Source organism: Notothenia rossii, assembly GCF_949606895.1.
Source record: "Notothenia rossii genome assembly, chromosome: 2".
In the NCBI taxonomy this organism is placed as follows: Eukaryota; Metazoa; Chordata; class Actinopteri; order Perciformes; family Nototheniidae; genus Notothenia; species Notothenia rossii.
The window spans coordinates 50,804,661-50,820,613 of record NC_136904.1 but is presented as its reverse complement, the minus strand read 5'-3'; the positions used below and the strand labels follow the sequence as shown (position 1 = coordinate 50,820,613).

The 15,953-nt window shown below is 41.5% G+C and overlaps 1 protein-coding gene across 2 annotated transcripts in view; it reads right to left on the bottom strand.

The window, feature by feature from the left end:
- mex3b (mex-3 RNA binding family member B) overlaps nt 1-15,499 on the bottom strand; it is a 38,006-nt gene extending 22,507 nt beyond the window's left edge. For both annotated transcript variants that reach the window (XM_079663555.1, XM_079663557.1), the window contains exon 1: nt 14,864-15,499. The gene's annotated coding sequence lies outside the window, so the exon portion shown is untranslated. The remainder of the gene's footprint in view (nt 1-14,863) is intronic.
- Nucleotides 15,500-15,953: the final 454 nt, after the last annotated feature.

The window sequence follows — 15,953 nt, the reverse complement described above, 5'->3', positions numbered from 1 at the left end:
GTTTTTTTAATATACATTAAAAACACATAGCAAGGTGAAATAAAACGTTTCATGTCAGGAAACACTGGGTAAACAGACTGTGGTCAAGCCAGCCCCCACTTCGGAAAACACAGTCAAGCCAGCCCGCACGTTGTATTGCGGTGCGCGAATAGATAGAGGCCTGTAAAAACTGCCTTCAAAATAAAAGTGTTTACTCGGTCAATAACAAATATACTTAAAGAACACACCAAACATATTCATATATGCTGGAGCTTAAATTAAGAAATATATAATGTGATTAATAATAATTAAAAACAAACTAGCCTACGTATAACTACCATAACTGAGTGAATGTAAAATGTAAGGATACAGTTATGAAGACATATCGGACATTTCCACTGAGTGACTAATTTCAATTGATGTTGACACCATCTCACAACACTCCTAAAATAAGGAGACCCGTTCTAGTCAATCAGAGAAAATCAGGACAATCTGATGAAGAATTTCAAAATAAAAGACCTTTGAAGTCTCATATATGAGCTATCGTCCTTCTGTTTGTATCCAACAATTCAAATGTTCAAATTACATTAAACCAGAATTTTCCCCCTTTTTTCTTTAACAGTGAAGAAAATTGGATATGTCAATGATATATTGACCGCAAAACTCAAAATGTCCCCGGTTCTAATTTTGAAAATCTGGTCACCTTACAGTACAAGCTCTAGCCAATCAAACCGCTGCTTGTGTGTCAGGGGCGGGAGATTCATGTGATTGGTTGTTGGTCGAGTTTCAGACACGCCCGCCGGCAAGCTTGATAAATAAAAGTTGATATATAAGAAGGTAAAAGAAGAGTTTGCAAGTCAAGAGACAGCACTGTGCACCTAAATGTAACTCTTGACATCATATAGATATATTAGGTGCAGAAAGGAGTTGGTTTATTGTGCCCCAATGTAAATCCTAATGTGAGAGTTAAAGGACCCTCAACAAAATAATGTACCTTGGTCAGTTTGGATTTATCGTGGCATTTATTCTTAAATAAAGTGAATTTAATTTATTTCAGTCAGTCATTTGTGTGTATGCAGGTGTGGGACATTCCAAATGTTCCAAAAGTGAGCACTCCACGAATGGACAACAGTTTGCCAGGGTAAAATAAAACGTTGTCAACATATTATTTTGCGCCACAAGAAGCAGAATGTTTTAACAGTACAGTAGTTTGAATATATTTGTTGTTTACCTTTAGCAGACCTCTCAGGCACCCACAACCAGCGTCTGATCGGGTAAGACTAATTAAAAATGTAATTATACCATGTAGGTTTGAATTTGTGAACATGAAATCAATAAATACCTTTGTGTGCACTTATTTCCTGGGTAAACATAGGATAGAGCACCAACCCCATTCCAGGAAGAGGTCCAGTCTGCCCCGGGTCAGAACAACTTCTATAGGTAAACGATGTTGACAGTTGCATCGTGACACAGTTTTTTGCTGTGTATCTTTATTTTACATGTGTTTGTTTGTATAGCCTCCAATCACAGTGGGTAACATTGCCAGGAAGCAGAACGATTATACTTTCATACATTTCCAAATGACACCCACAATATCTGACATCTTAGTGAAGACGATACAAAAAACACCCACAAATATTTTTCAAAGATCAGATATTGTTTCTTGCATCCATTTCAAATGTTTACAAGGATTGTGCAGGACTATGACAAAAGTACTGTTGTCAGTTTAGAACCCAATGTATTGAAAAAAGAACAGGAAGAGGATCGACATCCTTTTATAAATATGACTGTCATGCATATATAATGTATTTGAAAATAATTATTCAACTGTCTTCTCACTTCAGCAACTACACAAATGTGTATGCACTTATCATTATTGATAGCCAGTCTGAGCCAGAAGACAAAATGGAGCAACGGTATTAATTGTTACTATTACCACTTAATTTTTCTATTCTATACTGTAAATCTTATTACTAGCTTCATCATTTAATATTACAATACATCACTTTGTCTTTCCCAGCACAGAATACCTGACTGCGGAGGACATTGTTGCAGAACTCTCTGCAAAAAGAACAAACACATCTTGCAGCAGGTTCAATATTATTAGAGCCAATGTGTGGGATGGAGCAATCCGCGGCTTCAAAGGTGCCTCATTCGACACCTCTAATAGATGTCATACATACATACTATGGCCCTTGTTATTTGCCTGCACTTGATTTGTCATCTCTTTTAACAATGTTCTTCCCTCACTTTATCTTCTCTTCACGTGAAGCTCTCCTCAGCTGCTGTAGTAGTTAGGCCCGCTAACGCTAGCTATATAAATATGACGCTCTATGTATCAAAACAAAACAAAACTTACCTTCTTAAATCTTTCTCCACTTAAAGAGCCTGTGACACGAACCCAACAACTGTTGTGCAATGAAATAGTGGGCTACTAGTAATCTCGAACCGTCAGTTTAAAAAAGAAATAGCGATACCGTTCCGATAAATATCAATAATTTTGAACATCGCGGGAAAATTCCTTCGACTCATTTTGAGGTTTTGGGGGAAGCCGGAAGTGACGTCAATGCGGGAACGCTTCACTGTGCGGCAAGAGAGCCAAACACGGACAAAGTGTGTTGTCATGCGTAGAAATTGTGAATTACTGAGTTTAGGCACGTTAATAACGTTTTAATGAAGTTGACGACAGTATATTCATATTTGTCAGTGCTTTCATGTCAATTCGGCGAACATAAACATAAATGATTGTGGTGAAGATGATGATTAAATTAGGATTAAAAATCGGTAGTGAGAGCTGCTGAATTTCCTCCCGTCGGATGTGATATAAAAACATCGATTATTTTTGTAAACTCAAGTGGATGAAACTACATTTATTAGTGCTTTCATGTCAATTCGGCGAACATATGATACATTTAATGATCGTGAGGATGATGATTTAAAAATCTTTTGTTTGAGCCGGTCTGCATTTCCTGATGAGAAAACAAACCTTAGCTTTTTGTAGTTGCAGTCAGTGGTGTAGTGGGCGTTGGACGCGGGGGTACGCCGTACCCCCACTTATTTGAAGCATGATTTCTTTTTTTAATAGTCTAATACATCTAAAATCATTGCCAGTGTTATCAGTTGCAAGTGTGTGTTTGTTGTAATAATGATGAAAACATAATAGGCAGATTTCACAGTAATTATATTAAAAACGTAGCTCAAGCAGCAACTTGATTTGAAGCGTGTGTGTGTGAGGGGCAGAACTGTGTGTGTACGGTGACCAGGTGTCCCGCACTGTGCGGGACTGCACACACAGCATTTTTATTATTTGTCCCCTGTCCCACACATTGAGACTATGTCCCGCATTTGAGTGATAGTCGCGCAGAAAGGCCGGATCGGTTCGCTGACAGCCGGCACCGCCCTTTATTTTTATATTGTCTAAACGGCATCATGTAAGTTGCGCTGACAGGCGACACAGAGGTCCCCAAGCCCCCCCCCCCCCGTTGACAGTTCACGAGCGCGTCCATAGTGTCTCCCGTCCACCCACCACCCCGTCCACCCAGTTAAACATCCCCACTACACCACTGGTTGTAGTAGTACACCAACATGGATTAAACGTGTGTTTTTTTTACCACAATGTTGGGGAAATTAATGGATAAAATGCACGGATTATTATTATTATTATTATTATTATTATTATTATTATTATTATTATTATTATTATTCCCATTCCGATCGGGACACTAGGTCCACCGTTTCCCCGCAGCGAGGCTCCCCCCGTTGACAGTTTACGTGGGCTGGGCTGGGTGCAGTGGCGGACTGGCCATCGGGACGAATCCCGATGGGCCGGTACCGAAGTGGGCCGGTCGGATAAGTCACTAGCACATCCCCCACTCCCCCCGTTGACAATTTACTAGTGGTACCGAAGTGGGCCGGTCGAGAGTCCCGGGCTGATTTTTAGTCCCAGTTCACCACTGGCTACATGACCGTATGATCGCCCATATTGACGCACCTAATTCCTAAACTTCTAACAGATACAAAATAAACCGATCCTTCAGCCTCATATGAGCTCTCAGACACGTTCAAAATTAAACTGTCATCTCTGTCTGAGCTTGCTGCTGTGTGCGCCATCGTGCGTTTACATGCAGATGCTGGGATCCTGAACGGTGCAGCTGGAGCGCTGTGCCCGCATTGACGTCACCCATAATTTGGCGGGACTTGAAGAATCCCAGAGAAGATCCAGGAAATGGTCAACATTGAAGGGCAGATTAATGGTTATCAAAGTACAAATATCCAAAATCAGTTCAGTAACGGTTTTCAAGGGGACAATATTTACTCAAATTGATGGGTTTGGATGATGGGGGAAAATCGTGTCACAGGCTCTTTAAATGAACTTTATTTCCTCCCGATTTTCATCACTCTTGTTCGTTCTCTCTATGTCTGGTCATACATCAATCTGTTCCACGTAGTGCGCTCCCTAGAGGCCTGGAGCACTTCCGGAATGTTTTTTTTTGTATGTGTTTTGGGATTTGTACGTACTTTGGACTTTGCATATCGTGCAGCGTTTCTTTGGTTGCGTTTGTTTTCGGGTTTTGTGTGTTGTATTTAGTTTGCATAATTTCTGTAAATGCAGCGTTGTTCTGTTGTATTTGTTTTCAGGGTTTGTTTGTTTTTCATTTCATTATTTGCAGGTGTTTCCTGCTTATGTATGCGTTTTGGGCCGTTGTTCCGCGTTTGCACCTGCCGGCCACTGTAGTAACACACTCAACTCAACTTAATACTATAACACTGTTATTTATATCAGCCATTACTGCAAACTCTTCCCATCCTTAACAGCATTTCAACCTTGATTACAATCAGTTTCTAACAACGACCAACCATATATTTAAAATATTGATTCTCATTCTGTCCCTAACACTCTCTTTTCCTTTCTAACTAACACCGTCTTCCCTGATTGGCCAGGATTGCATGTGTGTCTAACCATAACCAAATGGTTTGAGTTACCTAAACATAGTATAAACAAACATTTGATGCTTACAGTAATCCTTTGTTTGGTCATATTTATCGTTCTTAAACAACCGACACTATTTATGTAGTAAACATGAAGAGAAACAGTTTGACTTGATTTAAGTTGAAATACTGTGAAGTTTTCACAAACAAAGAAGCTAAATGTTCCCTTCGTCTTCCTCCAGTAACACTCTTACCCCCCTTCCCTTTTTCCATCATACTGTTTGCCGGTCACTATGCCGCCCAGCGGGAAACCCCTTCCCTCTTCCTTGCCAATTTCTCTGCCAAATGAATATACAAGGCCGGTATATAAACAGTAACGGGTTGAGGAGGAAGAGAAACGCTCCATCACGTCTCCTCCTGGCTCGCACACTTTAGTGGCCTACTCTTATGAATGGAGCAGAGTGAAAAAGGAAAATAGATTTGTTTTAAAACATCCACACTTCAGAGAGAGGATGGACCTTTGAGATGTGCACTGAAATAACTGAAACGTTGACTTTAATGAAATGTATTAAGTCAACACATTTCACATAACTCTATTCACTTAGTTGAAAGCAATAATATTAAGTTGAACCTAATATTTCTTATTTTAACATTATTGCTTTCAACTGAAATCTGTTGACATAATACCATTTATTAAAGTTAACATTTCAGTTTCTTCCTTGGGTTTTCTATATATAAATATATATAATGTCCCAGTTTGAGGGAGTGCTCTGATCGCCACGACATTTTCTTTAGCTCCTCTCTGAGCCCTTGGTATTCCCCAAGCTTCTCGTGTTCCTTCTTCCTGATGTTACTGTTGATGATACTGCTGTATCACAACTCCCTTCTTCTGCTGTTCGTTTACAACCATGATGTCCAGTTGGTTAGCCATTACCATTCTATCAGTCTGAGCTGGAAGTCCCATAGGATCTTAGCTTTGTCGTTCCCAGCCACCTTGCTGCCAGTTTGACCTTTGGACTTCAAGCCATACTCTGCCCAGATGTTCCTACACACTGTGCCAGCCCCTTGGTTATGGCCCTCCATGTGTGTCGTACCTGCCTGCATCTTTCACCCTGCTGTTCTGTGCTGGACTGTCTCAGGGGCTTCTTTACCCAGCCTGCACCTGGGGTCCTGTCTGGTATGATAGACCCAAGCCTCTAAGGATCTGGTGCTCAGCGTCTGTTCTTGTGCTGCCATGGTTACTGCTTCCTGCCTCCACCTCTATTCCAGTATTCCAGTTAGTCCATATTCACCACCCTGGTCCAAAAAAAATCCTGTTTCAGTAGCCTGATGCTCATCAGGTTGCCCTGGTTACCAAACACCTGACGCAGACCTTGTTGACCCGGGCAACGTCCGAGCCGGTAGGACTCTTGTTTTTGCAGTTTAATTCATGCTTGAGGTAGGCAGATAGCCTTGAGGGTTCCACACTGGACTTGCCACACCCTGACCCAGAATGCTCACTGAAGGATACAGTGAAAAAATGAATAGTTGTGCAAATGTTTGCTGCTGATACAAGCCTTTGATTGAGAATCTGATCTAGTATTGATATTGTCCTATTAAACTGATTCTGAAACATCCACAAACTACCTGCCTCTTATCACCCGGAAATAAAATAAGGCATAGTATAGATACTTCATTACACCATTCTCACATTTCTTCTGAGTGCATATACAGATTAATATAGAAAGAGGACACTATGTCCATTGAATAAACTACCTTATTTAAAATGGTATGCACTTCATGTCATTAAAAGGGTATGAGTTATTCTTATAGTCATTAAAAACATGTACCTTACAGAGGCTTTTCAGAGAGAAAGAGATAGTAATTTCCTAAAATACTGAATTGATTTGTCTAACTCAGACCTGGATTTTTCAGGGAGCTTTGGAATGCATTTCTACACTGAAGATGTCTAAGGAGTGTGTCCCCAACCTCTGGACTTATGTCAGGAAAAGGTGTCTCCACTGTCAGTTTGGGCAGGATATATTGACATATGTTTCGTTTTAAGCGTGTTATCTTCATAGCTTGTTAAGCTTTGAGAGCAACAAAAAAGTCAAATTCTTTTTTTGTGTATACACGCTTGGCTGTATAAAAAATCTTCTCCTGATACATGTGGAAAACTGCGGATCAGTTACATGATTAAAGTCGTACGGTGGACAAGTACTCAGTCTGCAGTGAGGGTGAAGTGTCAAGCTGAGATGAAATATTACCACTAAAAGTCATTAGGTTTGAAATTCCACTGGTTGCAATGTTTGTAGATGTTATCACACTAAAGGCCAGGTGCTGCAGCTTTAAAGAGAGAATGTCTCTATTTCTCAGAAAACATCTCCTTCTGAAGTTTAATTCTTACAGCGCCACCGCACGTCATACACCACATAAAGTAAAACTATTGGCACTGGTAATGAAAAACTGTGCAGTGGTCAAGTCCTGATCCTAAATCTCTGCTCCTCAGCCGGAGTGCTGCAGGCATTCCTATACAAACATTAGCTCATGGTTTCTGGCTGGCTCTGGATGGGGCCGGCTGCCCAGCTGCATGAAGAGATGAAGGGATGTTGGGGGGAGGGATGGATGGATGGAGGATGGCTCTGGGCAGCCTGGCATTGATGGTACATTACAGATGTGGAGACGCAAAATGGGCTTTGAGTGATGTTTCCATGACGGGAATCAGATCCTAATGGACTGGAGAATGGCACCAGTGGGCGAGATCCAGAGCTCCGAGCTGCGGTAATGCACTGAGAACAGAGACTGCCTCCATTAGTGTGTGATGGAGACAGCACACAGCACAGTGAGCTGTTAACCTTAAATCACAACGGGAAGATGACTTGTGATCACGTTATCTTCAATGCAGGGGCGCATATATGCATCATATTAAATTGTGCAGCAAGGATAGTGATGGGTATTATTCAATCTAATTTATATCATTATACCAGCTATCTCCTTAATTTAATTTCGACTGCTACTTAGTTTTTTTTTTTTTTTTTTAAATATGTCTATTCTCTTTACTTTATCTGCACTATACTTCTGAGGTTGTAATAATGTAAGTTTCCCCGTTGCAGGACAAATAACTCTGACTGCCTCTTCACCTGCACAGAGTGGTGCAGAAATGAGTCCTAAACTGAAATGACTCAGCCTTTCAGCACCTCCAGACTCATCTTAAAGTCAAGGTTTGAGCATATTTGTGGTAAGATGGCAGTAATAAGGTCTGTGGTTAACACAAACTTAAGAGATTTTCAAATGTTAACATTGAATACGTCAGTAAATACCCCTGGCTTCTGTGTGTCTGACTATTACTCCCTGGTATGTGTTATTCACCCAAAAACTATTTTCAACCCAAAGTGCCTTTGCTTAGACCAGGGGTCTGCAACCTTTTTGACCAAAAGAGCCATTTTGCTCCTTTTTCCCCAAAACATTTTTGTCTGGAGCCGCAAAACATATTTCATAGCTTGATAGCTAATAAAGTTGCATTTATTGTTATATCAGACAAAAACTACAGTTTATTTTGCATTTATTAGGCTATTTATTACATTATATAAAACTGTTAACCTCTAATAAGAAACAAAGAACTCCTATAAGGACTGCTACAGGATTTGATTTGTAGATTTGATTTGTTTTTGATCTGTATTTTTGAAAATTATGTAACTTTTTTATTTTAAGCATATTGTTTATTGTTTATTATAACTTAGTACTTTTTTAACGCATTTCAGATATGCAACACTAAGCTGTCTCTGGCTCTTTCCTGCTGTAACGCTGCAAATTTCCCCTCTGTGGGACTAATAAAGGGATTCTGATTCTGATAAGGAGAATTAAAAATAATACACAGGCCTACTTTAAAATAAATTAAACACAGCACTTGGGGAGTCCTCTGCACATTTGAAGGGAAACAAAATATTATTAAAATAGGCCCACTTTGAAATAAATAAAACATATAGCTGCACCCTAAAAAGAGTTAAAGGTAGGGTAGGTAAGAATGGAGAAACCAGCTCGAGTGCGCTAGAATTTGAAAATACACAACCGGAAAAAATATGCCTATTCCTTCAGACTTTCTTACAGAGTCCCTCCTCCAACACACACGAACGCGCATCATCAATGAGGCCACGAGATAAGTTTGTGCACAGATGGAAGGCTGACAGGCAGGAAGGCCATCCAGTTATTTTAGCCGGGCCGGCTAAAATGATTGGTCGTGCTTTTTACAGCGCTACGGCTTCCAGAGATTAATTTTTGTATTTAATGTCAAAGCATTTAATATATTCATTGCTATCGGGACGTTAAGAGCATTCCATGGAATATAACAAAAAGTGTTTTCTGAAATAAATTACATACCCCATTGAATTATGACTGAAGATCGTCAGCTGTCTTCCTCTCCCTTGTTGTTCCTCGATACGTAAAGGCTGCAGCACCGTTGTCAACTTCTCTCTACATATCAAACATACCGGTAAACCACCATCGTTTGCTGTGAAAGCATATAACTCTGTCCACACAGAATTAAATCCTGTGTTCCTCCGGTACTTTACTTTGATTTAACCATAGTTCGCTCATCGAGCCGGGGGTCAGGTTATTCACCCGCAGGAAAAGGCGCTGGTGCGGGACTGTAGCAGGATGTGACGCATATTTTAGTTGACTTAATTAAAACCGTTTTGTTTTTTTATTTATGTGTCACAGTATCACCTCAAAATACAAGATACGAAACATTTTCAACCATGCAACAAAATATAAATAGTCCTACAAATACTTTTATTTTATTTCCTTCTTATTTTTGTCTAAACCTATGGTCTAAGCTCAAGGGAGCCAGAGCAGAGGGCTTAAAGGGCCGCATGCGGCCCAAGGGCCGCGGGTTGCCGACCCCTGGCTTAGATCATCATTCTCTGGTTAATGTTTTTCAAAGTCCATTTGTGAAACAGTCTTCGTGTTGTAAATGTAACGTCTCAAACATGATCTGGTTTTATCTTACCAAACTTTAAAAAGTTACTTTCAAGTGATGGAAGATACTATCAAACTGTAAGACTGTTGTTTCTGTACAAATACAATTTCATTTATCAGCGTTGTATTAAAGTGGGGGAAAAACGTATAAATGTGGAAAATTATACCGGCTACATTGCAGAGGCACAATAAGTGTTGTGTGATTTTGTAAGGTGGTGTTTTGAGGAGCTGGGCACTAGGGGTGTAACGGTTCTCAAACATTTCGGTTCGGTACGTACCTCGGTTTTTAGGTCACGGTTCGATACGTTTTCGGTACAGCACAAAAGATGATCACAAAACATAAAATATTTGTTTGGGTTTTTAATTATTATTAAACGGTGAATATTCTCTCAAATAAATACAAAATATAATAAAATAAACATTAAGGTGCAGCATTTCGAAAATGAACTGTACTTGAACTGTAGTGTATCATGCCCCTTTCACACCAAGGCTTTTCCCGTTCTAGCTCCGTGCTAGAGCTTTTCTGGTTCAGAACCGGTTCTTCGGTTCAGCTCCCGTTCACACCGCTCAGACCCCGACTGGTGCTGCGTCATTGCGTCATCGTTTGCGTCATGACGCAACCGTTTGCGTGCCTGCTTCATAAATCCAAATCGCACGGAAACCCCTCACATCGACAACAACAACAATGGCCGATTGTATTGAAGTGCTACTTGTTTTGGTTTTGATCTGTCGAAACGAAATGGAAGAAATGGGACGACTTTACAACTTTACAGTCGTTACATGCTACATTCAAAGTTATTTACAATCATCATCATCAACTTCAACGACGATTCCGTAGGCGAAAGAAGGTAAATATACGTCCTATTCGATGGCATTAGAGCTAGCTGTTGTTAGCCTCTGCATGCGCCAAGCTCAATGCAGCATTAATTACTTTGGTATAACATTAAAATTGATGCCCCTACCCCTGCCCCCGCCTCCGACGTAAGCGTGACGTATGCGGTGCTTGCTTTCTAGACCGACAACTTTTTTTTTATTTTTATTTGGTGCTTGAAACGAACCGGATTCCGGAGCTTAGAGGCGGCTCCGCTGCGGTGTGAACAGGAAAAACCGGTGCTTTTCAAGCTCCAGCTCCGAACCGGCCCTGGAACCGCGTTGGTGTGAAAGGGGTACTATTCACATAAGCAGCCTGACATTAGGACTTGCTTGTCAGCTTGTACATTCGTTGTATTTTCATATTTTTTCACAGAAAAATGAACTTGTCCACATTGCTTGCCGAAAGGGCAGATCTGCTGCCACTAACAATGTCTCCTGCTGTGGAGAACACCCTATTAGGGACAGAGGTAGAAGATACAGCCAGGTAGCGCTTTGCTAAAATGGCAACATGAGGATATTTTGCCTCATTGATCTTCCACCATACAAGTGGGTCAGAGTCCAGTGGAGTGCTGTCCGCTGCCATGTATGAGGTAACCTCTCCCTTCACCAGCTGCAAAGTGGGCTTGTTTCTCTCCTCAGTCTTGAAGAGCTCGCCAAACAGTTCTGCCATGGCTGACTTCTTGATGGGAGGAGGAGGAGGAGGAGGAGGAGGAGGATTCTCCAGATTCCCCTGGGTCTGCTCTCCCTGCGGTTGACATGGCTCCTGCTGTCTGTGTGGCCTCCCTCTGTAGAATTAAATGACAGAAATAATGTCATATTTTACACGAGTAGGCTACTATTAACATTCTAACATCTATAACATGTTTCAAATTAAGCCAAAAAGGAATTTATGTATAAGAAAATTTATTAATGTAATACCTGTTCTTCAATGGCCACAATCTCTGTGGTGAGACTGTTGTAGATCTGTTCACGGCAGGCATTATCCACATGAAAAAGGGCCTTGAACCTTGGATCTACAGCTGTGCATTTATGAAGAAAGTCCTGAAGAGCAGGGTCAGTGTATCTGTCCTTTAGGCTCCCTCTGAGGGCAGCTTTGACTTCCTTCACAGTTGGACAGTCCTTCTCATTTTGTTCCATGGATTTCAGCAGCATTGTTTTGAGAGGCAGGATCATTGAAACTGACTGAGTTGTTTCAGTGCACATCAGTGTTGTGATCGCGTTTAGGGGTTTAAGTTCCTCAATTACCTCCTCTGCCATTCTCACACCCTGATCACCCAATGAATTACTGTTTTTCTTGAGGGCCTTTTTCTTGAGGGCCTTTTCCAGGGCCGTGGGAAGTAGGGGTGCTGAGGGTGCTGCAGTACCCCCTGGTGGAGGACAGGGGATCTGCACTTCCACAAGATATAATATTAAAAAAACGAATTTTCAGCCTTGATGTAACAACATTCATAATTAAGTAAAGATAACACCCTTTTCACCCCAGTTACATTTTCCATTTGCCCTGTATGATTGCCGCTGTAAGTGATGAAAGTGGGGGATGTTGGCTTATCAGGCGCCCGCAGCTCACAGCCAAAGTGAGAGAGATAGAGAAAGGGGATACCACGGTACCGGCGGGGATTGTTGTTAGCTTCTGCTGCGCTAACGGATATAAGAAGCTGTTTCTACAATAATGTGGAGGGAGGGCCCTCTCCTGTCAGACTGAGAGGCTCAGTGAGGTAAAGGACTCTGAGGGTTTAGATAGTTCACTTTAGTCTAAGTTATCTCAGTGGGTCTCAAACGTTTTGCTCACAATGTATGTAAACAAATATTTCCAAGGCACACCTTTATAATTATTAGGATAAATAAAAACAGGTTTGAAATCTTTCCAATGTATACTATAGGACAGTAAACCAAAAATATCGTTTAAAACTGGAGAGATTTTAAAATATACATAAATAAATAAATGTTAACTGGTAAAATAAGATATGAATGAACAACACAAATAAAATAAGTTACATGTATTTGTTAATGGCTATGGTAGGTTATTGGAAATGTTCACATACCTACTTATTTGATAAATAAAATGCAAACCGATCTTTTTCATATGGGTGTTTAGAGTTGTACCCCCTAGATCAGTCTCTAATTGGGCGCTCAAAGTGCACCAAATTGAAGCATTTTACTTTAAAATGTTAAAAAAATCTTCCCGGGGGGATAGCCCTGGACCCCCCTAGAGGATGTGAAGTCCACCCCCCCAATTAAAACATGTTATGATATATAATACATTTGAAGCCTTGTTATAGAAGCTGTCCACCATGTCAATATATTTCTCTTTTTGCAGTGTATTGGTCTTTTGTAGAGGTTTTTCATTGCCAGCTAAAATCTTGCCTATAGGGCAGCACATTGGTCAGAACCAGCCCTGGTGTCATCCCCACAGCACCCCCCATTTGAAACATGTTCCCACGGCTATGGCCTTTTCCGTCAATGCTGAGTAAACAGTAGCTTGCTGCTCAAGATACTGCTCCACCATGTCATAACTGGAGTTCCAGCGAGTGGGGACATCATAGATGAGTTTGTGTTTTGGAACATTGAGCATCTCCTGTTTGCACTGCAATGTATGTGCAGCAGTTGTGCTACGGTGGAAGAACGACACAACACTCCTGATTCTGCCTAGCAGCCTGGACACCTGGTTGATTCCTGTTGCTTTTTGTGCTGCTAAATAATTGTGTGAGCAAAGCATCCAATTTGGGGGCCCAGTCCAACTTCACTGATTCACTTGACAATATTTCAAGCGTTATCTGTTGTGACTCTCCAACTTCCATTTTGACACTACCTCCTTCAGTACCTCTGCCAGATGCGTGCTTTTGTGCTGTTTGTAAAGGGGGCGAGTTTGCAGGACGTGGCTTTGCATGTTCCAGTGGAAGTCGGGTGTAATGTAGTGCGCCGTTAATGGGGCGAAGCCTGTGAGCTAGTTCAGGCAACTCGAGCACCAATAATACATTAACACGTGACGCACCTCGTCCTTCTTACAACCAACCAAACACATTCTCCTAAACCTGCCGCTCTATTTAAGCTGCCAGGTCTTCCTGCCTCTGCCTTGCTATGCTGCTGCTGCCACTGCTTTGTTCACTTGCTATTGCTGCGTTCATGTTCCTGATGCTGTGTTTCATGTTGCTGCTACTTGCCTGCCCCACCACCACCCCAGCTCCACCCCAGCTTCCACCTGTAGGCTCGGGGGATAGTCATCTAATCATCACTCAGAGCCCGACTGGTTCTTTGTAAATCTGTGGAGTGATGAGGCCCGAGCCTCGATGCCAAACTCAAACTATATGCTGCTTCTAATAAACATATTAAGAACACGTGAGTTGTCTGACTGAACTGTTAAATAACTCTCTGTGGCCCTAGATGTCAACCAAGCAGCAAACTCTGGGGCAGAGCCGGGAAGCCCATAAGGAAGTGCCACAAACTGCAGTTCATCTATTGGCCGATAGTGGAAGAATGCAGAAAGGAGACATTTCCATAGACCCCCATGTTAAAATGCCCAACTTTACAGCAGAAATAAACATGCTTCGAACCCTGGATGCAATAAAACGTATTCTGGATATAGTTAGATTCCACCTTCATGACAATAGGGAGTGCATTTTTTTATAACGCACCCCTTTTAGTTATAGAGAGGCGAAGCCCCTCCCTTTCCGGTGGAACTCATGGGACCTTATTTCGGAAAAAGTATGTATTGAAGTCAATGGCGAGAGAAAACTTATCTTTCGATCCCGTTTGAATTGTGCCATGAATTACACATATAATAATAATAATAATAATAATAATAATAATACATTTTATTTGGGGGGGCGCCTTTCATAGCACCCAAGGACACCTTACAGGGCATAGGGTAATATTAGGAAAATATATGATTTTTGTCAATCTTAAAAAATAATTTCCATTTCAGAAAAGTCACAGTTTTTCGTAAAACTGTTGAAAGATGGCAGATGTGGATCACAGCCTGAACAAACAAAACACACTAGGAAACTTCACGACCGTCGACCAAGTAAAGCAGGAATACACAAATCATCACAGTCGGCTGGTGTAAGAAGGAAATGTGATCCGATGTATATTGGACTTCTAATAACAAACATACTGATGATTGCTCTCTTACCTATGTGTAGCGCCTGGTTTGCGGCCTCTGTGCGCTCGGTATGCTGTGCTGAGAGTGCAGGGAAGCCGCCTGGCTTCCTCGACTCATGGAGCCAATATATTATATACTCCACAATTCTCCACAGGTCAGTTTCCCAAGTCGGGTCACAGGACCTTGATGTCTAGAAACGGAGGGTTCGCTGGATTTTGCTGCGTCATGCTGATTCTGAGCGGGGATATACAGTACATCTAAACCGGGGCCCTGGTCATGTTCAACAGACGCATACCGACGGTGCTCCACTTTCGTTCATACACTGTGAACAAGTGGCGGGCGCGAAGCACTTTGTTCCCCGCTCGGTTTCCGTGGCGATGACCGGGGTGGCGTCTTGCGGTTGTGGAGCTGCGGCTGTGATTGGCGACCTTTAGATCGGCTGGACCCGAGCCGCGCAGAGCTGTGCGTTGTCAGGAGAGACCCGCATCTGACCTGCGGACCCAGGCTTCGTATGAACGACACACCGGTGCCCGTTCCTCCAGTCCAAGGGGATCTTTATGATACAATTCGACAAGGTAACTCTGTCACCACTTCTGAACGATCATGATGAAGCCATATCTAGGAGCTTATATTATTTAATAGTTATCCATTTATTGTATTGTTCTTTTTTGTTTATAGTAAATCTTCCTTTTAATTCTTACTTAAGTTTATCAAATAAGTTGTACTATGCCTCTGTTTTGTAAAGGCAGCCTTTGGGCACCGGGGGATGGGAGACCTGCTCATTATAAATCTGGGAAACAGGTGGTAGTGCGCGGCGCACCCGGTAGGCCTATGTTTTTTTTTACCATCGGGTAAGAAAGAAGAAAAATGCTTGTATATGTGTATAATAAATTGCACCAAAACGACTTTTGCTCGGACCTTGATTTTTACCCAGATTCACTGACGGGTGCCTCACCGGTACTTTGCTTTGAGTTATATTTCTTTCTTATATTTTTATGATTTTGGCCGCTTCAGATCATCTCATGTATGGGATTAGTTTTGTATCATAAAGATAAAGCAACACTTTCTCAGAATAAAGCAAAACTATGAGTTTAAAAGAGAAAAAAACTAAGTCAAGCAA